General features: G+C 39.7%; 1 protein-coding gene across 1 annotated transcript in view; it reads right to left on the bottom strand.

Annotated features, from left to right (window-relative positions):
• kcnn2 (potassium calcium-activated channel subfamily N member 2) overlaps positions 1–23929 on the bottom strand; it is a 78093-nt gene that overhangs the window by 38444 nt on the left and 15720 nt on the right. The gene's annotated exons all lie outside the window — the stretch shown is intronic.

Raw genomic sequence — 23929 nt, 5'->3', positions numbered from 1 at the left:
ATACAGGACTGTACTTAATCACATTTTTTAGTGGAAGTACAATGTTGGCAACAAGATTCACTTGATATAATTGGAAATTATTTGAATGCAACACAAACTTTTTCTTCTTTTTTTCCGTTTTTTTTTCTACTTTTTTTTTAATTCCTTTAAAAAAATCTCACTGTGTTAATTTTTTCCAAGATGTTACTTTTTTCTTTTTGTTTTCTATTTACTTTTTTCTTACATTTCTTTCTTTTGTTTTTTTCTGGCTTTTTTCTAAATTTTTCCTTCTTTTTTACTCTTCCTGTTGTTTCTTTTTTTCTCAGCTTTTCACTACTTTTTCATTTTGGTATTTTTTTTCTTTTTTGTTCTATTCCTCCATACCTTTAAGTCATTTTGTGCATAATTTTACATAATATTTGATCATGTTGGGATTAAAGAAGCAGAAACAACCCGAAGAGTCGTTTAGGACCCGAAAGAGCCGGTTCCTTTTAGTGAGCCGAGCCGAAGAAGCCGGTTCTCGACAAACTCTACTGACCTTACTTTTCAACTTCGTTCGACATTGACTTCAAAATACACCGCATTTAGGACACAACGTCAGGGGAACCCGTGTATTTTTAGCTTCATGCACTGTAACTTTGACTCAAGTCGCTTCTTAATTAGTAATTTTGAGCCCTCATTTTTGTGCACTGGCTAGATTTTCTTGTGCGCTGAGTATCTGCGAGCAGTGCGCAATTGCGCACGCGCGCAGCTTAGAGGGAACACTGCATGTGATATATAAAAACGCATTTGATCATCTTTTTATCCCATTATTTTTAGTCAGAGTACCAGGTATATTAGAGTAGATAGATTGTAGTTTCACTTTTTCTCAGCTCAAATTAAGCATTATATGTGACATATTTTTCAATACCTGCAGGCATGCGTTTTTTTTAAAAATATCTCTCAGGACAAAGAATGAGTTCCCACAACGCCATTCTCTTCATCCAGTTCAGAATGACTGGATTACTTCCCGCAATGTCTTTCTCGTCATTCAGTTCAGAATCTCATGCGCTTTTTAAAGACTTTGAGTGCGGGCTGTACCATAAACTGGTTTAATATCTGACAATATTCTCGGAGATCGCCCAATAATATGACTGAAAAATAGTGTGATTATGAGATAAGACCTAGTGCCTTTTCATGAATCGTCTGTAATGGTGGAGTGGACAGGAATCTATGCACTCCAAGCTATGATATGGGTTTGATTCCCGTTAAGTCCAATGTAATGCAATCTTATGCCACTGTGATCAGTGAAATATTCTACTTTGACTGATCAATCAATGCGCAAATACTGCACTTTTTTATGCAAGCTTAGCCCTTCCATGTACCTTATAGTCCGGAGCGTACTACATATGAAAAAAATATCACAAATGACTATTTAATAATTTACTAATAAATGAATATTTTCAAAAAATTATTCCTTTTTTTTGCTTCGTCCAAAGTAAAATTTCGTAGCAATAAATAATAATAATATGATATTTCATTTTGTTTTTCTTAAAAAAAGAAAAATAATCAACCACATTAACAACGGTGATCAAAAGGAAACTGTCTAATTTACTTTAAATTCCGGAATACAGAGCGCAACTGATTTAAAGCCGCATGTACAAATTTAAGGAAGAAACTCAACTATGTTTTTGTACAAGCGGCACAAGATTTTAGACCACAGGCTAAATCAGCCATAAAAATGAACCCATTCACGAACATTTCTTATGTTTAAAAAAATCGGGGAAATGTCTAGTACAGAAAAGTAACATATTATGTCGTGATGAAGACACTCGTTTGCGGACTCTCAATCTTAATCAACCAGAGCAGTAGTTAATAGTAAATAAATTGGCATTAACATACACGCAGGAGTACGACAAAAGCAATTTCAAAACTAAATTCTATGTACCGTACTGACTAAAATGCAATAGCCCATACAATCACAACAGCTTGCTTAGCCATGTGACTGATCTTAAGCTCTCCCAAGCACACACAAGACAAATTGATCGGAAGGAGACCAAATATCGCTACCTCTATATCAAAAAAATCATCACACATAAAGGTTTGGAATATTTCCAACAAGTAGGGTCGGCTGATTGAATATTTTAGTGTAGAGGCATGTGACTAATGTTTGACTCTAATTTTCTTATCAGGTCGAACACTCTGACATGATATTAGGCTCTTATCATTTTGACAACCGTCAACCTGATAATTACTGTGTACCTGTTCTTAGTTAGTAATTAGTGTCGGTATGTATCATGATTTTTCTTCCCCTGCAAGATATCTATTTATATTAGGTATATATAATGCTATTTTATCGTAAATAAAACATGTTTATAATACAGTAAAACACAATCAAAATAAAGTAAAACAGAAAAAAATATATTTAACACGGCGGCACAGTTCATGTCTTGGGAACCTCTTGCGTGGGTTCAAATCCAGCTCCAGACTTCCTGTGCGGAGTTTGTATGTTCTCCCCGTGCTTGCGTGGGTTTCCTCCGGGCTCTCCGGTTCCCTCCCACATTCCAAAGACATGCATTTCAGGTGGATTGGGTGGTTAACACACAGCCCCAAGGTGCAGGGGTTCAGGACAGAGTTTGCATGTTCTCCCCTTACCTGCATGGGTTTCACACTCCGGTTTCCTCCCACATTCCAAAAACATGCATGTCAGGTGGATTGGCCGTTCCAAATTGTCCCTAGGTGTGAATGAGCGAGTGAGTTGTCTGTCCCCGTGTGCCCTGCGATTGGCTGGCAACCAGTTCAGGGTGTCCCCTGCCCACTGCCCGATGATTGCTGGGATGGGCTCCAGCACCCCCGCGACCCTACTGAGAATAAGTGGTGTAGCTAATGAGATAATGAGATATTTAACATTTTTGAAAATAAGATATAGTCAGAATAAATAGGCAAAAATATTTACTATGTAGGGCAGCATGGCGGCGCAATGGTTAGCGCGTGTGCAGCACAGTTCTGAGGTCATGAGATCAAACCTTCCTATGTGGAGTTTTCATGTTCTCCCCGTGTCTGTGTGGGTTTCCTCCAGGCACTCTGGTTTCCTCCCACATTCCCAAAACATGCATGTCAGGTTACTTGGCCGGTCCGAATTGTGAATGAGCGAGTGAGTTATCTGTCTCCGTGTGCCCTGCGACTGGCTGGCATCCAGTTCCACTGCCCGAAGATCGCTGGAATCGGCTCCAGCACCCCCGCGACCCTACTGAGAATAAGCGGTGCAGATAATGGATGGATGGATTTACTATGTAGTGCTTGAAAATGTAAGTGTCCTTTGGCTGAAAATTACTACTCCAAACAGTCTGCCACTAAGAGGCTGATGTCTTACCAGTCCATTTCTTATCTTAAATTGGTCAGAGTCCTTATTTCAAATTTGAGGCACGGGAAAACGATTGATCGGAAGTATGAACAACATCCCGACCCTCTAGCCCACACAAACTCCTTCAGGTCAAATTAGAAATTTCCTCACCAGCAGTCTAAACCTAAGCAAATAAATTACATATTGATCCGATATCGGCAGGGGCGTATACATTAATGAAAAAGAACACTAATGTATTACAGCAAATAGGAATAAAAAAGCACTTTGCCAAGGGATCCCGTGCCTGCTTGATGATCAATAAAACAGCTTACAGTGTTTCACTCTGACAATCTGCAACACGATAAAAGTGCAGGCCGACCGTCAGGAAAGGACGGAAAAACTCGTTACTGAAGGTGGGAATTCAAAATGGGAAGAGGACCACAAATAATTCTGAAACAAGAAATAGAAAATAAATAGAAAAATCCGTTTCAGGGGGGCGGCATTTTTCTTCTTGGAGGTATATCACGGCTTCTCGGGGCTCGGGTCACGGCCAACTCAGAAAACAGGTAAGCTGAGATTGATCCGGCTCAAAAGATCACATTATAACTTTACTTTAGTAGACACTAAAAATAAGGAGAGAAGACATCAATGGATTTTGAACTTGCCAGAAGAATGGAATGGGATCGTACAAAAAAACTTCACAATGCCAAATTCCAAATCTGTTCTAAAAGCCCTACCTTGAGTCCTTTCATTTAATTAAATCTCTTAAATTACCAAAAGTAGATCTGCCCTTAAAGGTGTGGAAATAAGAAATGTAACTTTTTTGGCCTATGGTGACAATAATGTAAACAGTGGAACAAAATTACGGGAAATTACTCAAAAGAATAAACTGGCATCCTATGCAAATCTCCTTTCCATGTGTATAATATTAAAAACAGAAACGAATAAAGGTATCCATCGAAACCTGAGACACAGAGTAACTGAGATGTAATTTTCAGTAAGTGGCAAAATGGCCAATGCTAATCGCACAAAAAAGTTAAAGAAAATGTCTTAAAACCTAAATTGAGAAAAACTGTCCCCCGACAGACATTTTTTCATTCTTTATTTAACTGTGTATTTCTTAAAGGGAAATCTTGTCTTATTCATACACTAGATGTCACAGTATTGCATTGAGCAACAAAAAAACAGTGCTAAAATCCTTAAGCAAGAATACAAACCATGGAGTCTCAGTGTGATCAAAGTTCACCATTGTTATTTTTTTTTCCAAGCTTTTTGCAAAGCTTTTTGGAGTTCCCGTAGAAGAAACATGGCTGACAGTTATGTCAGCCCCCTCTAGATGAGGCTCATTTTATGTAAAATACTTTTCTTGACCGATAAGTATTTAAAAAAAAATTGTAGGATAGTTCATTTATTTTTGATCATTTCTCAAATACATTTTTAAGATTTAACTACCGTATTATTACACCCATAAGGCCTAACGTGTGAAAGTGCGCAGTCTCCGTAGGTGGTCCTATTTCTGAATTTAACACGACTGGAGGCGCACCCGCAAATGCCTTACTTTTCTATTACATTCCACCCAAAATTAGATACGAAGTTAACGTTTGTGCCGCAAGCGGAGACATTTACATGAAGGGAGAGTGCTTGGGTCATTTTTCGGCAAAACAGAAAATACAGCAGTAACAAAACTGAGTTTGGTTGTGGTTTATTATAGTATTGATTACAAAGTAAAATACACAGATAAAAACTTGACGGAATTCGTTTTCAGCTTCCTTCAACTTCCGAACCTTCGATTTATTGATCTACAAGTCTTTTAGGAAATGAAATGAAATGATCTGCATTTATATAGCGCTTTTCAAGTCAATGACTTCTCAAAGCGCTTTACATTGTGCTTCACATTTCCCAATAGCGGCCGTGATCTGTGCAGCCATGTAAGGCGCTAACCTGCTTATTGGGGGTAATTGGGGGTTCAATTGGGGGGACACTTCGACATGTAACACGGACAAGCCGGGATTCGAACTGGGATCCCTTAATCCTAAAACGATCGCTCTACCTCCTGAGCTACTGCCGCCTGTGGGTTTGCATGTTCCCACGATGGACAAAAACGATGAAAGCATTCAATGGAGGAAATGTGAGGTTATGGATTTCGTTCATATTTGGTGGTATAACTCGCTTCAGCCTCGGGTAGCACAATAACTTTCAAATAGCTAGATACGTTATGGCATTCGCATCCATGAGCACTTCCGCTGACAATGCATTGTGTCCTCTTCCGTGCGGGCGGTATATGATGGTAATTAAACAAGAGACACTTAAAAGCTACAGGAAACGCATAGAAGTCACATTTTTTTCGAAAATGTGAACGATCTCACAAAAACATGTCACTTTAATGTGTAATACCAGCATTCATTACTAAAAGGCACCTTAAGGCCTGGTCACACAGCCTTTCACGGGCGTATCAAGGCTGAATCACGGCCAGAAATTTCTGCCCGTGAAGCAGACGCGGTGGAAAATGTGCAAAATTGGCTAAACCCTCTGTTTACCGTGGTATGCCCGCGAAACAGATGCCGGCGACTGTTCCGCGTCCTTATTGCGGGTAACCGCGGCTGCATCCCGTTTGACCGTGCTTACACGCGGTACACACGCTAATGCACGTGATAACACCGCGATACAGGCGCAGAACAAACGTGCTATGACCGTGCTCCACCCGCGATTACCCGCTAAAATTTCGCATCCTACCCGCGTGTAACCACGTCTTGGCCGCGGCCGTAGCACGTCCTAGCACGTTCGTACCGCGTCTTTACCTCGTGTGTACCACGTGTGCCGCCCGCGGTTACCCGTGGTCTAAAGTTTTGAGCAGCGCAAAACTTTTTCGCGCGGCCAACCGCGTGTGAATTTCTTAAAGCACGGCTGTATCTCGTCTGTATCGCGATATCAAAGCGTCCAACAGCGTCTGCTTCACGGGCAGAAATTTCTGGCCGTGATTCAGCCTCGATACGCCCGTGAAAGGCTGTGTGATCGGGCCTTTAAGAACACAGTCAACTTTAAGACTGCACATCTCCAGCCAAAGAAGATACATGTTTTGTCTACAAGTCAAGAAAATTACTGCGAAAGTATTTTACACAACGCGTCAATGAATGATGAATGACGTTCCAATATCGTGACCAAGTTGATGACTCGATTGTTTTTCCACAAAATTAAGCCGCGTTTGCTCATTCTTCGCAACAACGTCAAAAGAATTTAAGCACTCTGCCCAGCGCTGTTTGCACTGAAATGGTCTCCATCAGCACCTTTTATTCTTATCCACCGGCTGCTTTTAATGCACTTTCCCAAGGCGACACGACATCCAGCAATCGGATTGCTAGATTGACGCCAGACTCCTTTAAAAATTCGACCGTTGCTTTTAACACAGCCAGGCGGGAGAACCCAGTCGTGATTTATTAAACGTCTCCCACCCCGTCCTGACAAATAATTCCTTTGATTTTCAATCACGTTTTCCATATTCAATGTCAACCTGAAAGGCACTTAGAGGTAGAGTAATCCCTCACTGTATCACGGTTTAAGTTTAGCGGTTTCGATACTTTGCAGATTTTGAATTGAATTGTCTTTGTTGTTATTCATATCAACGTATCGTGCGTTGTGTTCTGCAGCAAACAGCACACAGCAAAGGCTATCGCGGGGGCAGGTTGTGTGTGTATTTGTTGGGTGGGCGTGACTGTATGTGTGCGCAACTGTGATAGGCTGGTGCATGCTGTCCTTCAAACAGCCAGGATGGGCGAGGCGGACAAAGTCCATCTAAAACACACTGAAGGTTGGCAACAGTTACAGCTACTGTTTCAGCGGCTCATTACTCAAAAACATTTTTAGCAATTAAATCGGACTCTGAGGAAGAACCCAAAGGAATGGTGATCACCAGCGGGTGCTCTGTGGTTTGTGATCAGTTCCGAGAAGGGACTGAGACAGCGTCGGGAGAGAAAGCAATACTGGTGCTGCGGGTCCAGCCTACTATTCCAGCTACGTAACGGGCCTGTATCTCACCATAGCCAGATCCATTACCCAGGAAATGGATGACATTGAGCTACAACAATTATTTTCCACCAAGATCACATTCGGGACGGTTGTATTTTAATTATCACGGAGAGCTGGCTCAATTGGAGGATACCCAATCCTAGCAAGTACCTAGCCAGCCGCTCTTTAGACTCTTTCTTACACTGAAAGGAAAAGCCCTTCAATTTTGTTGAACTTTTTTATAAAAAATATAAAGACCATTCATTCAACAGCAATTCTGTGTTTTCAATTTTAGATCTATTGTTGTTATTTTGTTACAATTGTAAAACACAATAACTGCAACTTTGCGGATTTTCTAGTTTTGCAGAGGGTTCTGCCCCCCATGAAACATGATAACCAGGTTAATACTGCATTCCCAACTGTTTTTTTTTAAAAATTAGGCACTGAACGTGTAGTGTTTCTCCCCACGATTAGGTAAATATTTTGCACAATTTTCTTCATACCGGGGGAATTGTAATATGTAGTCTTAAAGTTGTCCCATTTGGCTTGCCTCCTCTTGAGCTGTTGTGCCGCTGTTACAAGGTGCGTTCCTTGTTTGCCCTCGCTTTCTCTAAGGTAATCAAATGTGGCTTTTGTTTGTGATTTTCAACACGTGTGTCGCGGTTGGTATGATTTTTGTTGTTAACGTAGGGGCTGCCGAGGGCTGTCCTGTTTTGTTTGCTCCCTGTTGGTGCTCATTGGCTGCCCCCCATGTTTTAATTGGCAGGTTAGGCATGTGTTGGGCCGGTTTTGCCCAGACCTTTGGTTTATACCTGGCTGGGTTTGCGTTTGTCAGCCTAGTCGTTGCCGCTTTTTGTTATTGGTTCCCGGTTAATCTGGCTGCTTACCGCATGTTTTATAATTTGCTAGCCTAGCGTTAATGCCAGTTTTGCCATGTTCCTTAGTTTGTTCTTCTCGGTCGGCTTGATGTTTGTCGGCATTGCTGTTGCCACTTTTTGTTGTCGGTTCCCGGTAAGCCTGGCTCACTGCATGTTTTTGGGTCGGCCAGCTACGTGTTTTTCCACAAAGGCTACGGCTGACTTTTGTTCATTGCCCCCAGTTAGCCCCTGTTATCTCTCTTTTTTTTCCAGTAAGCCCTTTTTTGGCTGCTCACCCTTTGTTGTGTCATTACTACAACCACCAGCGACACAACACCTAGGCATTCCCCACAAAAACTACTGAAACTTGTCTTCAAAGACTCATAACCTATTTGACTAATCAAGACGTATAACAATATGGTGACCGGCTTACTAGGTGTGCTGGTGTTCCTCAGATGATGTCACAGATCAGGATGACAAAGACAAGACATGCAGTCTTAAAAATGCGTAATCTCTGTAAATAATTTGAATATACCGATGAAATATCTATTGATTTTATGCAAAATCCATATTTCATTCCCTTACATTTTTTTGAATACCTTTAAGGCTAAATGCCGATAATGCATGAGCGTGCCTTCTAATACCAGCGCCCCCCTTTGTTTTTATTCTTCCACTTCTGTGATTTCCCCCACCGCTTAGACTCTTTGAATAAAACAAGAGGAGAGAAAGGTGCCACATTAGCAGCCTGCAGTCAGCGTTTTCAGCAACACACTAAGTTGCACTCATGCGAACATCTGCTGCCGCCACATTTAGCGCTCGCCTCCAACTGGACGGTGCCAGTGACCACCGTTGAAGTCATTTCTCCAGGGACACCAGTGTGGCTGTAATTTAACACCCTACACCTCTCACACACACAAACACACACCGATTCCTACCGGGGCTCCTCCTTCTCCGCTCTTCATCTTTTTTAGTGCAATTTACAGCTATCTACGAAGACAGAGTGTATTCACCCGGAACTAACTGCAGCCGACCGATCACGGTGCCCTCTTATCTCATTTACACGATATCTGGAACGCACCTCGTTGCAGATTAAAGAGCATCAAACTGCATTGGCTGCCACTACATTTGTCAAATAGATTTTTTCCTTATTTTGTCGCCGGAGGTTCACCTCCATCTCTTTGCACAGTGGTAACTCTACTTACGAATTTAATTTGTTGTGGGATTAACGTCGTAACCTGTAAACTTTGTGAGTAGAGATGCATTTAGATTGTAAATGCGCCAACCCGTTCCAAGCGCTGCAAAAGTACACTATGATTTTATTTAAAGTTATAAAAAAGCATCAGAACATAAAACAAATACATGTTAAGAATAGATTACCCAACTATAGACATAAAAAGAGAGGCACATAACTTGAAAAAACAAAGAATAAAGGCAAAAAATAAAAATAGTCATATACCTTTTTGCGTTCCTTGAAGAACTGATCCAATGACGTCTGCTTTTGCCGGCTTTAATAATCTGTTAGAATGTCTCGAGGCAAAAATAAAGATAGCTTTTCAACACTTTTTCCGGGTGATTCCTTTCCAAAAAATCTGATACTTCATGGAATTTTGCTAAAATGTCTTCAATTTTTTCCTATAGAATGATGGCTGCGTCTTACTCCCTGCTCTCATGCCAGAAACCCTCCTCCTCCTCATCTCTGAAATCTGAACTGTCAGGGTGACACGAAGAGCATGCTGGGAACACACTAGTTTGCCAGGCAGATTTTGTTTATGTTTGGGAAACTGTAGGAGCGGCAAAAAGCAACGTGTACTGAATTGTATTTTTGTCTTCGTATCCTGAAACACCTTTGTAACTGAAGGCAATATTTTTACGTTCAGTTACTTTGTAACATGAGACTTTCGTATGTAGAGACATTTGTAAGTAAAGGTACCACTGTAAATGCAATAGGAACTGGTAGCATAAAAAATTGATCAGTATGAGAGAGTTAAAGGAAATCCAGGATGATCCTTGGGCACACCCAATACTTTGGAGGGGAAGAAGACAAGCTAAAAAAGAGTATAAGTCGTGGTGCAGAAGGTTGAACACAGTTAAGGTGTATTTGAGAAATGTGTGTGATTTAAGTCTATACATTTTATTTCAAATGATAACAATACAGAGCTTTGTATTTTCATTGATATTCAGGTATCGTGCATCGTATTCTGCAGCAGACAGTACACAGCAAATGCTATGATGGGGACATCAAGTGTCTGTTGATTATCTTTTCAGGATCATATAGAGAAGTTTGGATATAGAATAGAATCGGTTGAATTCTTGCCCACAGTAGTTCAACTGACCATTTTTTGATGCAACAACCTTGCTTGAGTTACAGAGACTTGTGCCAGCCACGGATGTTTGTTACCAAATATGATACCGCTAATGCGCAATAAAAAATGATGCTGAGAAAACATTTTCCTTTGCTATTATTCCTTATATCGAAATCAGATCGTCGTTGCTTACTCTCCTGAGTGCTCGTATTTTACCTCCTGCATTTATTTGATAGGGACATTACAATTTACCATAGTTCAAAGACGGGTCATGAAACAGAGGCGCCACGCAAATACTTTATTGCTTCTTGCTAATTTACAACTCAAGGCCTCAGTCGAGCCAAGACACAGTACACGAACAGATAGTTTAAATACTTAAACCAATGCGTCATGGCCTACATTGTAATCTCACGTGAAATATGTAAAAATAGGTCATAACAGCAATCTTGAGTATGCAGATAAGAGTTATCCATCATATAGTAGTCTCATTGCGAGCTCATGCCGGACCTTTGCCAGCAATTTTCCATCTAGTCTAATTTGAGATTTCTCATTATGGAGGTGAAAACAGTCCAGAAGGCTTAATGGGATCAGCGACCTAGATTGTAAATTTACGAGAGATACATAACATTAAATGCTAAATAGTCTTTGACCCCCTTCCAATGTGAATTTGGAAGCTCCATTTCATCATTTTTAGGCAAGGACAAAAAGTGAAGAAAAGAAAAATCAATAATAAAGTGTAATGCCTTATTTTACACAAAAGCTGCTTTGTGTGATAACCAGAGAAAAGGAAACGCTACAAGTTCACCTGAGTGCAGTGATGTGTGGTGAGGTGCGTGTCTGGTGAAGCACAGTCAGATTTACGACTAAACTTTCATCTTATGCATTATTTGATCGGCAGAGCAAGAAAGCAATACACAAACTGTAGCATAGAAAACGTTTTCTTGGCTTACTCTAATTTATAAATGAAGTCTATGCCCTGTTCCTTTTGAATAAGAGCATAAATTGATATGTAATCCTTCACTATGAACAAAGTTCATGCGGTTACCTTGCCAATACTATCACTAATTCTATTGTTTGGGACTGAGGTGTGCCAGAAATCACAATCCTTGAACTCACCATCACCCACTGCCATAAGGAATGTGAACTACATGCCTGACTTTGCATCTGGTGACCTTCAGCACAGTAATATGTTATATACGTACCAATTAGGGCTGCAACAACAAATCAATAACATCAACTGTTAAAAGAGTTGGCAGTGGATTTCATCATTTATTCATTGTGGCATACGATTTATGCAGCACTCGGCACATTAATTAGATGCAAATGAGTGAGTGCATTGAACTTTCTCTTGATCCGACAACAAACTTGTAGTAGTAGTTTGGTCCCGCAGAGGGTGCTGTAATTTGATGCACAAGATCGTATTGATCCAAATCCAAATCTATTTATATAGCATTCTTCACAAACAGAAATGCAACTCAATTTTCCGTATCAAAACAATTAATGTACAGTAAGATGACATCCGACGAAGTGATCGGATTCTCCTCCGATGTTGCCTCTGTTTTTTTTGCACCTTGTAAAAAAATATCTTATTTATTTTGATTTGTACATACATTAGTAAGTATTTTTGTTGATTGTTAGGCTTTATGACAAACACTTGGATTTTTTTTGTTTCATACTATAGTCTCGTGAAGGGTCCCCAGTTCGAGACTGGGTGGAAACATATGATCGCTTGGAGCGGGATGGGCGCCATCAGGCTGTACTTACCCAAGACATACCACATAAATGGTGCCCCTACAGCCCTAGTGGCTAAGGGATTCAACCAACCAACCAACCAACCAACCAACCAACCAACCAACTAACCAACCAACCGACCAACCAACCGACCAACCAACCGACCAACCAACCGTAGAATATTCTGTTTTTAAATCTGATTAATTCATTAATTGAAAAAATAATCGACCGATTTATAGATGATTATAATAATCGTTAGTAGCAACCCTGATACTAATTATCTCATTCAATGCCAGACGACTTCTCAAATTAGGAGAGCCGGTGACGGACATTTTTGGCCATTTTGACTCATTTTTGAACGTCCACAGAAAATGTTGTTTTGTAGCTACTTGCCCAAGACACATCACAGGAAAGGGGGCCCCTACAACCTTAGCGGTTAAGGGATGCAACCAACCAACCAAGCTATATAGGCATAGGACATATCAACAGAAAGCTTCAATCCTCATCTTTCATAATAAAAAGTATTTTTCTATCTATTACCATTATTTAGTAAACAACAATCAAACATTGTTAAGTTTCTTAAAAATACTTGTTTCCCAGAACTTAAAAGTACTGTTACTTCAGAATAATATTACTCAAATAGAAGAAGTAGTCATCCAAATACTTACTTGAGTAAAAGTAAAAATGTACTTCGTGAAAAAAAATTACTCAAGTACTCAAGTAACTGTAGCAACGTCATATTTATTGTTTTTTTAAACAACCAATCAGATCATCGAATCATCAAAGTCCATCCAATCAACAATAAATACGTTTAATTTAAAAGTAGATCAAAATAATCAATGTAAATTCAAGTGCTTTAAAAAATAGTATAAATAAATAAATAAATTAAGAACAACAATATTTATATATATGTATATGTAAGGCTAAATGTACATGCTAAATGTATAAGCACTGCGCATGCAGCACAGTAAAAAAGCCTTCCTACATTCATATTCAATATAAAAATATTTTTTAAAACAGGAAGGTTAAATCAAAGACGCTGGATGGTTGAGGATAACAAGAATACATTTTACTTCAAAGCACCTTTCAGAACACCCAAGTTTGCTGTAACCGAACGTCAACCAACAATAAAACAAGCAAGTAATAAATAGCAAATAAAACCAAAGTTAAAATTAGAATTTAGGAGTCTTACTGCTACATGTTCCTTCAAGGTCGAGGTTGAATTCTTGAATGCAGAAATCTCCGTTTCTCTAGGCAATCAAAGTAGACATTGCATATTGTATCTGGTGTTTGGCACATGCTTTTGATGTGAGGCCAGGGGTGTTCCTTCTCGCCTGTGTTTTCATGGTTGGTATTGCTAAACGACATTTTTCATCTGTTTCATCAGTTGAATATGGTCACGTCACGAGGCTGCTACGTTTGATTGGTTAAACATCGTAGAGCCTGACGCCGTTTCTGCGTCAAAATAAATGTCCCTTAGCGGAGACAGACAGACGCGTACATACGTGGAGGGGATTTATTAAGTAACGACTTCAATGTTGCCTAATGTAGCAGAGTAAAAGTACTGTTTTTTTCTTCACAAATTTATTCAAGTAAAAGTATAGGGATTTAGAAATATTCCTAAAAGTACAAAATTTCCCATAACTTATTCGAGTAAATGTAACTGTAAATGTACTCTGCTACTACCCACCTCTGAAAACATATTTGTACATTATGGCATTGAATGAGTCAATAAAATTCATATTATAACGCAAAAATTCAGTGACTTTGGAATGGAAAAAACAAATATTGCGAAGTTAAATGAGGAATAACTTTAGGACAGAATAAATACAACCATTTAATCTATTTTAAATTTTATATTTCCAAGCAAGGTTTTGGGTGCTCTGAGGAGAGTGATGAGCAACAAGAGTATGAGTATGGATGTTAAGAGAGGACTGTATGAGAATGTGATTGTGCCGACTGTGTTGTATGGTGCAGAGACTTGGAGCCTGATGAAGTTTTTGAGGAGTATGTTAGGAGTGACAAGATTAGATAGATTGAGAAATGAAATTGTGAGAGACAGAACTGGAGTAGTAGTGGAACTGACCAAGCGTGTGGATAAGAGAGTACTCGGTTAGTTTGGACACATGGAAAGGATGGATGAGGAGCAAATGTTGAAGAGTATCTACAGAGCAGAAGTAAATGGAAGGAGACCAAGAGGAAGGCCCCGATTGACGTGGATGGATGGTGTTATGAGTGCACTGTAGGAAAGAGGTCGAAATATAGTGGAAGCTAGGGCTCTTGTTGGTGATAGGAATGAGTGGAGCGGTGTTGTAAAAGGATAGTGGGATGTTTGGACACGTTCTAAGCGATGGGCAGGGCACCTGTATGATGCTGCAGGGGTAAACCAGTGAAAGCTGTCGGGCCCTGCAAAAGAGTGTGTTGTGTCACCCTGACCCGAGTGACATGGCCGCTTTCTTGTGTCCCATTTCATCTGGAGGGACGAAAGCATGACCAATTTAGGTGCCGAGGTGCTTGTTTGGGTGTTTGGGCATTTGAGTTGGCCATGGTCCAAAAATGTTTGTGTGTGTGTGTGTTTTTTTTTTTTTTTTGCTATTTTTTTCTCTTTTTATTTTGTTTGTCATTGTATGTGCTTGTCTTGCTGTCGGTCACCCCTCTTGAGGGCTATGACCAAGGTAGGTAGAAAGATATTTCCATGATGACAGGTGAGGCACACACTCGCTCCACAAAATCTCCTTGGCTCATCCAGAATTATTTAAAAACCACAACCTGTTTTCTCTCTGAGCACACAGAATGGCCGCGATTAAAATTTCAGCGGCCGTAGTTCACATCAGCCGAGTGACACTGAGCTCTTTTGACGAGCGGACATCTGTCAAAGAAGTGCGTAACCCTAACCGATCTAAAACATCCTGTAACACGTTCCCATCTCCACCGCCTGCTTACTGCCATGACACCAGCCCTATGCATCATATCCTATGCCGCTTAAGTGGCATATTATTTTACATTTTAAACAATGAGCATGCCCGTGTACAGCGTTTACAGAGCTCGTTACCTCAAAACAATGTAATTAAACATTTAGACCCCGCTCGCGTAAGGAGGGGGCGACATGGCAGCAGAAAGCAATTAAAGTAATGGTTGACCTGAAACAAAACACTCAAGGGCCCTTTACCACAGAGCATCAAGTATTCAATGGCGGCATCACAACAACAGTTATGACACACGCGTGCATGCACAGCCATAAAGCAAGCAGTCAAGCTATAACAGGAGTGTTTGGATGCAGGATTGTGTTCCATCGTCCATGACACATGTGTCAAGCTCATGGCCTGCGAGCCAAATGTGGCCCGCCACATCGTTCAATGTGGGCCGCGAGAGAACACTGAGAAGCACAGGAGAACATGAGCCTGCAGTCTGCAGTTCTAAATACGTCCACTGGATGTCGCCAAAGACAGACACCACTCGCATAGCACCGACTGTAGCTGATGACCATTAATCAACCAGAGAACATTGATGAAACCCAGATTTTATTCAATAAAATTTACAGACATGCTGTTTATGGCAAAACGAAAAATATAAAGAAACATAAAAAAATAGCACCTTTCCTTGCAGACGTTGGAGCTTCTTTGCATGATAGATATCATATAAATATGAAAACAATGAATTAAACATTTTAATTGAAAAAAATAAAACTTTTAAATCTTTAAATCAATCATTAAAGTTATTATTTGCATGCTATTTTTATCACTCTACAATCTTAAATATACTCAAGAATTCAACTATTGTTTGTCTTATTCTTTTTTTTTCAACAAATGCACAATTGATAAACACTACAGATTAAACATTGTAGTGCTGTTTTCGTTCCAAGCGTCACCATTTTTGGTTTCTTTCGGGATAGCTCAATAGTTATGCTAACTAGGCTGGTTACCGACTTTTGTATATTCAGTTTATAACATATATGTGTAGTGCCACATTTTCAATGCAACTGCAATGTTTTTGAATTCAGAGTTATTTTACATGAAGGAGTAGTAACAATTATTATACATACCATTGAATTACATTTTGTTACATTTATAAGATATCAGGCCCTTTGAGGATGGCCATTAAATTGATGGGGCCCTCAGTTAAAATGAGTTTGACACCCGTGGTCTATGAAATCACTCAAATGTGGCATTTGTAATAAAGAGATGGCGGCAAAACAAATCTATTTACAAATACGTACATCTTATGTAGTTTAAGAAGTACTCTCTTATGTAGTAATACATTATTTTAAATCAACAGTATTTTTTACATTTTGATAAAAAAAACAAGTTTTTTTTACCATACTATAATAGACACTTAAATAAGTAAGTCGAAAAATTGATAATGCCATTTTTTTCCCTGTAGAGTAAAGCATTATAATATCTTCAATTATTTCTTTAAATCAATGTAGTGTAATATTTGATGTGACTTTGAAACCACTCGTATGAAATCATAATACGACCCTTTGGAAAAATGTGATGTGGCGTAAGAAACACAGAGGGATTACTAATTAATTCATTTTTGTTTACTGGCTGGAAGAAACTGCACATATCAGCAGAATAATTAATGCGTTAAAAAAAAAATCATAGCATGTGTTTTTGATGGCGTAGCTGATGATGTGAAACACTTGCGCAGGAGAATGTAAAAATAATTATTCTCAAGCTGCACTGAACACAAAGCCGATGAATTGTGTAACAAAACGCAGCAGGTTGTGTGAAGGCCATATGCCCGACATTCGTTTGCCGATGAATTTAAAGGGACATCATTTAAATAGAAACATCTGTCTACAAATGGTAAACTATACATCATATTTCATATGAGCGAACACATTTAGAATACAAAATGGTTGCTAAGTCCGACTCAACTAGAAATATGATTACTTTAAATTCCAAAACACAGAGCGTACTTGATTAAATGCTGCATACGCAAATTTAAGGAAGAAACCTAAATTTCGTACAAGCCGCAGGTTCAAACAGCCATTAATCCACTTCTTACATTTAAAAAAAAAAATCAGCGGGGAAATGTCTAGTACAGAAAAGTAACACACCCTCAAGGACTGTATCCACAGCTGTCAATATTACTGTATTTTCCGCACTATAAGGCGCACCTAAAAGTCTTAATTTTTTTCAAAAGCTGACCATGCGCCTTATAATACAGTGCGCCTTATATATGGCTCAACATTAAATCACAAGGTCTCGCAACTTACGCAACAGCCGCCGACTCGATTTTCCCACGAACGTGGAGTAGTCCGCGGTGTATGCTGGGATTTATATACCGGCGTTTCATTGGCTAACCGATGTGTCAATCATCATTTGAATCGATCACTATTGGCTAAAGTTATTCGGAGCCTCGGATAGGCTAGAGGGCCGAAACAAACCCTGCAATTGGCCGGAAAAGATGTGTCAATCATCCGTTAAATCGATCACTATTGGCTGAAGTTATTCGGAGCCTCGGATTGGCTAGAGCGCCAAAACAAACCCTGCAATTGGCCGAAAAAGATGTATCAATCATCCGTTGAATCGATCGCTATTGGCTGAAGTTATTCGGAGCCTCGGATTGGCTAGATGGCCAAAACAAACCCTGCAATTGGCCGAGTTTAGCAATGGCGTAGCAAGCTTAGCAAGCTTGCTAAAGTACACCATAAAGAAACATGTTTTATTAGTCTGTATTTGCAAATAATTTACTCTCCTGGATTTACTTCACTCACGGTTGTAAGAAGACCATGATTGCGTATCATTATTGAACGTGAGAACTTAGATGAGCTATGCGGCTTTATATTTTCCCGGTATCTTGTTTTAGAACGATCTTGATGTTGCTGTGATGAGTTGAGTGAATTAAACTCAATTCCAAGTGTTTATTGTTATATGCACAGTAAAGTTGCGAGCGAAAAAGAAAATAGAAACTAAGAAATGTTTGGCATTTCTTGAATCCCAAGACTTTAACCTTCCGAATTATATTTGAAATGATGCAATTGAGTGACATCGTACGGACACCGCATACGCACGTGTCTACGACACGTATTTGCTTCTTTGCAAGCTTTGGGAATGTTAAGGGGGTAATCAGTTGGACTGAATCATCTGACTGTTTTGTCGACGTTCCCATTGTAGCGCCTTATAATCCGGTGCGCCTTATCTATGGAAGATATAGGACCAAAAACTATTTTTTGGGGGTGCGCCCTATAACCCGTTGCGCCCTATAGTGCGGAAAATACGGTAATTTATTAATAAAATTAACAATAACCCATTCAGTGCCATAGACGTATTTTCACGTCTTTCACATATTTTTTGCATTGCAAAATGAATTAAAAAACATCTTACCCCCTTATCAGAAAATGTTATTGTATATTATAAATGATATTTTTACTTCAATTTATGACTAAATTATACTCCCATTACAAAAAGTTAATAATAATGTTAGCGCGTTATCAGATAACCAGCTCGGTAGCCTAGATGGTAGGGCGCCCGCTCTGAAACTGGGAGGTCGCTGGTTCAAGCCTCGGCCAAATCATTCCTAAGACTTACAACATTGGTACTCATTGGCGCTCAGCATTAAGGGTTGGAATTGGGGGGTTTGGTCACCTAATGACTAAAATGGCTGCGCCCTGTTTGGCTGCGGCTGCATCGGCTCGCTATGGTTTAATTGTACGGGTCAGGTGTATCGACATTTCGTTCTGTGTGCATTGTTATGACAATAAAAGTAAATTCTATTCTATTATTTGATATTTTTACAAAATTCATAACATAAGTATACTGTACTCTCATTTCAAAAGAATACGATACCCTATTGTCACAAAATGTCACTTATATTTTTTTCTCTACTACATAAAAAAATCATTATGCATAAATGCTTATAATCTTTCTAACAAGTACTGTCACCTGATAGAATAATTGTGTGTGATAGCAGGCGAATATTTATCCATACATCCATTATCTGCACCGCTTTTCCTGACTATTTATCAGGTATATTTTCCCTATGTTAGGCTGTTATCAGTCCAATAAATGTCAGCTTGATCATTTGAGTGTACCCCTTCTATAGTTAGTAACTAGTATCGGCATGTAAAATGATTTATGATGATAATAATGAAAAAAGAAGCTGCAGTGATAAAAATCTAGAAAAAAAAGTAGCGGCTTGCGATCCGGAATTTACGGTAAATCTAAAGACACCGCAAATGCAAATAGCATAATACGTGAGTAGAATATCATAGCATAAAGACGGCTTTATCCTTTTACTTTTAAAGTTGGACACTTATAATTGGCTTTTTTCAACACTCAATTGGATCTTGTAACCTTCACCTAGCAGTTAAGCCGGGTAAAGGAGTGGACAAGTGCGAACAATGAGCGAGTCCACTCAACTAAAGCGCTCACTAATACAGTGCGATGCGCATCACGGCTCGAAAAAAGACCGCGCTTTGAACTCAAAAGTGAATTCCGCCTAAAGGTGAAAGATTTTCATGCCTGCGACAGCCATTGGCTTCAATTCCATTGAGTTTGGTCTACTTAGAGGAATTCATTTTCTCTGACTGTACCAGAGAGGGTACAGTCAGTGCTGTCGCAGCAGAGCGTGCGCCAAATGACATATTTACAGCACCTGGTTTTTCCTTCCAAGTACTAACCAGGTCTGTCCCTTCTTAGCTCCTCGAGATTGGGCGTTCTCAGGAGCGTATGGCTAAAAACAGTTCTTGTCGCTTATTGGTACCCAGAATATTCTGTAATAAATGTTCAAAGTAACTGCTGCATATTTCTTCACTAGTTACCACTTTCAGTATACTGTAGTGGTACATTGCTGTACTGGCAGCCTGTAAATATTGTCATAAGCTTTGCTGGTCTGCTATCCACTTTGGTGCCAGTGAAATTTAAAAATTGGCATCTGCTGGAAAAAATGATCTGTTGCAAGGAAGGGTCCAGTAGGTAGTAAGAGAATATAATCCAAAACGTTGGATTATACAAAATGATGGCAATTAATTTGATCTTTGATTCATTGTTCATTAATTGAATAGTAAATTCAGTATCCAGAATTGGGAATAAGGCCGTTATAAATAATTCCTCTTGTTTACAGTGTTCTTTTCCAGTGTTTACATGTGTTTTTGTGTGTTTACGTACATTTTTGAGCATGTTTAGGTACATGTTTAATGTTATTTATGATATTGTTTACTTTTTTATTGTTGCACTTCAAGTGTAGGATAAATCTGTTGCTGGTGATGAGCAATAAATATGACCATGTTCTGTAACATACCTACCAGTTCTTCTCTATTCAACTGACTCGAATACTGCTCAGAAAATGTTATATTTTTTAACGTACAAGGTGGAGAAGCGCAAGATCTTGAATATCTCCCAGTTCAGTCATGTTGTCATGGAGGAGTGGAAGAGCATTCCAATAGCTGTTTGTGAGGCTCTGGGGAAATCCAACAACAATCAACAACTTTTTTAAGGAACAGAAATACTTCATCTTCCTTTTAACTAGTTACTTTTACTATAGAGTACTTGTACCCTGTCCTGTCCATCCCCCTTTGTCAGCCTGTCTGAGAACCTCAGTTAACACTAGGCAAGCCTTTTTCGACCCTGACTCCCACCTGTCCCGCTTTTTGCCCCCGTCTGTCCCCCGGCTCCGCCCCGTTTTTGATCCTGACTACGTCTACTATTCTGTCCCGGCTTCCGACCTCTTTTTGTCCCCGACAAAGTCTTCTCTCCTATTCTGGCTTACGACTCGCTTCCGACCACGTTTTTGCTCTCCTGTCCCGGCTACTGACCCGTTTTTCCGTCCCGGACAACGCCATCGCTCGCCATGGAAGATCTACTTCTGCGTTCGGAGCACAATCCGAGTATCAGAGCTTCCTGGATTACCGGATCGTGGACGCAACCTTTTCTCTTTCTTTGAATAAAACTTGTTCTGGTCCTGACACAGTTACTCACTCAGTTACTTTTAGGAAGAATTAGTGAGTAACTGTATGTATTACATAAAAACATATGTTGCTCACAATATTAAAGAAAAGGTAAACATCAATAGAAGTGAACATTGTAGTGCTGTATTCGTTTCAAGTGTCACCATTTTTGTTTTTGTTCGAAGTAACTCACCAGTGATGCTAGCTAGGCTGGTTACCGACTTTACCACGCTCAATATAACTAATGGAGTCCAGCTCAATATTTAATCTGTGTAGTGTCAGGTGGGAAACCCATATCCCGCCATCCAGAATGAAATCGCTCAATTTCATTAGCGGGTAAAGTTGAGAGGTTCCGCCCAATTAGACATTAATGCAACGCTTTATTTATGATATCAAAGCAAGCAGCCGAAGGGCCACTTTGCACTGTAAATCTGGAAGTGTGGCGGATATCCCTTGATCTTTTTTTATTCTTCTTTTCCCGCCATTCTAAAATTAAGTTTCGTGCATGCAATTAAAGTATTTTTAATCAAGGAAAGTAAGCACCTAAATCTTTTCCCTTTATTGTTGCGGCCAAGATGCACAAGAGGAGGTAAACAGAAACACCCTGCATGTTAAAATTGCCATGCAGAGCGTGCTTCAGAGGACACCATCAATAAATAATCTTTAGGGTTCTGGTCGGGGAGGCAAAAAGAAGAGTGTCTGCTCCAAAAGCTTGTATGTTCGGGAAAACATTGAGGTCAGCAATCGATGGAGCTACCTGAAACCAGCCAGGAGACTCAAAACACAACAGAGGGGAAATTTTGTCACGAGGGCATTCAAGGCAACGGGATTCACCCGGGTTTTATATTCATCCAACAAATGATTTTTTAATGCACTGCTTTTCATTTTAAAATAGTCTCATTTTAAATGTCAAACTCTGTTTTGCTTGAGGGCCAGATCTAGAGTTTATGTTTTCAAATAGGCCGGATCATTAAAAAATACAAATTAAGAATAATAGTAATATCTTGCATGCCTTTCAGGATACCCAAGGTTGCTGTACATGGAATAAAAACAGAAATGGCCAATAAATGCAAAAAAATAAAAAGACAGTACAGTAAAAAGGGGGGACCAAAATCAAATATTAAGCTATGTTTTCAGTAATATGCCTCATTTTTCAGCTCTCGGATTATTTCTAATCTATTTCTTACGGAAAATATATGCATATTCTGGAATCTATAATCGGGATCTTCGGCTATTCCGGATCAAAATCTAACCAGCTCGGTAGCCTAGATGGTAGGGCGCCCGCTCCGAGACTGGGAGGTCGCCGGTTCAAGCCTCGGCCGAGTCACACCTTACAAGACTTACAACATTGGTACTCATTGCCTTGATCCATTTCGCCATGTCTATTCCAAGTCGACATGCTGTCTTCTTTCCAGAAGAGACTGGATGACGCAAATTTCCTGGAAAATGTATGCCATTCTTTGGTCCCTAGACAAAAAGATTTCTATATGTGTTCCCGGTTGTCACTGCATAAGTCTCTCATTGCGCTCTGATTCAAGTTGGGATCAATTCGTGGAAAACTACTCTGAAGGAGACTATGCTGAGTGTCACCAAATGGCGTCAGTGATTAAGAGGAGTCGAGAGAATCGGACATCCATCCATCCATCCATTATCTGCACCACTTATCCTCAATAGGGTCGCGGGGATGCTGGAGCCCATCCTAGCTATCGGGCAGTGGGCAGAAGACACCCTGAACTGGTTGCCAGCCAGTCGCAGGGCACACAGAGAGAGACAGCTCATTCACTCGCTCATTCACACCTAGGGGCAATTTGGACCGGCCAATTAACTTGACATGCATGTTTTTGGAATTCGGGAAGAAACCGGAGTGCCAGGAGGAAACCCACGCAAGCACAGGGAGAACATGCAAACTCCACACAGAAGGTTCGATCTCATGACCTCAGAACTGTGCCGCACACACGCTATCCACTGCGCCGCTGTGCTGCAGAACCGGACATTAGAAGAAAAATTAAAGATCATACAATACTGTAATGAACATACTGGTAATGAAGAAGAAAGATATCTGGACTTTTTTTCACATGATACCTCAAAAATTGTATATTCTAAAAAACATGGTATGTATGTTTCATTGATTATTTGTACAGACGCTCCCTTACTTACGAACATTCGAGTGCCAAAAACGGTAGATATGAATATTTTTTTCGGGATGTCGAAAAATACTTGGACATTGCTGTAAGTAAGATTTTGTATTGTGTGCACCTTTGCCCGAGTACAGGGACAGTACTGTAGTGCTTCTTTCCGTGTGGTGCTGTGAGAGCTCACCCAGTATCCACCCCGAAGAAAAACCCGGCATCCTCTTCCTAGTCGGTGTGTAAACATACTGTACTGTATCTCCAGCGCGCTAAGAAATTTGACATTTTTATTGTTTAATATCTCGTGCATCTATTCAATATGGTTGGCGTAAAGTGTGAAGAAGAGGCGAGTCGTTTCTTTTGAAATAAAAGTGGAATAAGAAAGCTTGATGCGGTCGAGAAAATGGTTGGATTACATTTTTTCAGCCACTTTTTACCACAGAAGAGGAATGCGCCTAACTCTTGAAGCTCATCTTCCAAAAGTAAGTTAAACTTAACTTTATTTATTTTTATAGAGCATAGTATTTTATTAAATATTTTTTTTTTGTACTAAACCTTACAGGTTACTTATACAAGCCTTAAACATACTTATATAAACCTTACACATACATTCCATGCAAAATAGCACTGAAGCAACTTCCGAAAAATTCGAAAGTTCATAAGTAGGGCAGCTCGTAGTGGCTTTACATAATTCACCCACGGAACATTGTTGT

The sequence above is a fragment of the Urocampus carinirostris genome, chromosome 16 (assembly GCF_059441175.1).
Source record: "Urocampus carinirostris isolate Australia breed hairy pipefish chromosome 16, RoL_Ucar_1.0, whole genome shotgun sequence".
Lineage (NCBI taxonomy): Eukaryota > Metazoa > Chordata > Actinopteri > Syngnathiformes > Syngnathidae > Urocampus > Urocampus carinirostris.
Note: the sequence above shows the minus strand (reverse complement) of the source record. Positions and strands in the feature narration are given on the sequence as shown.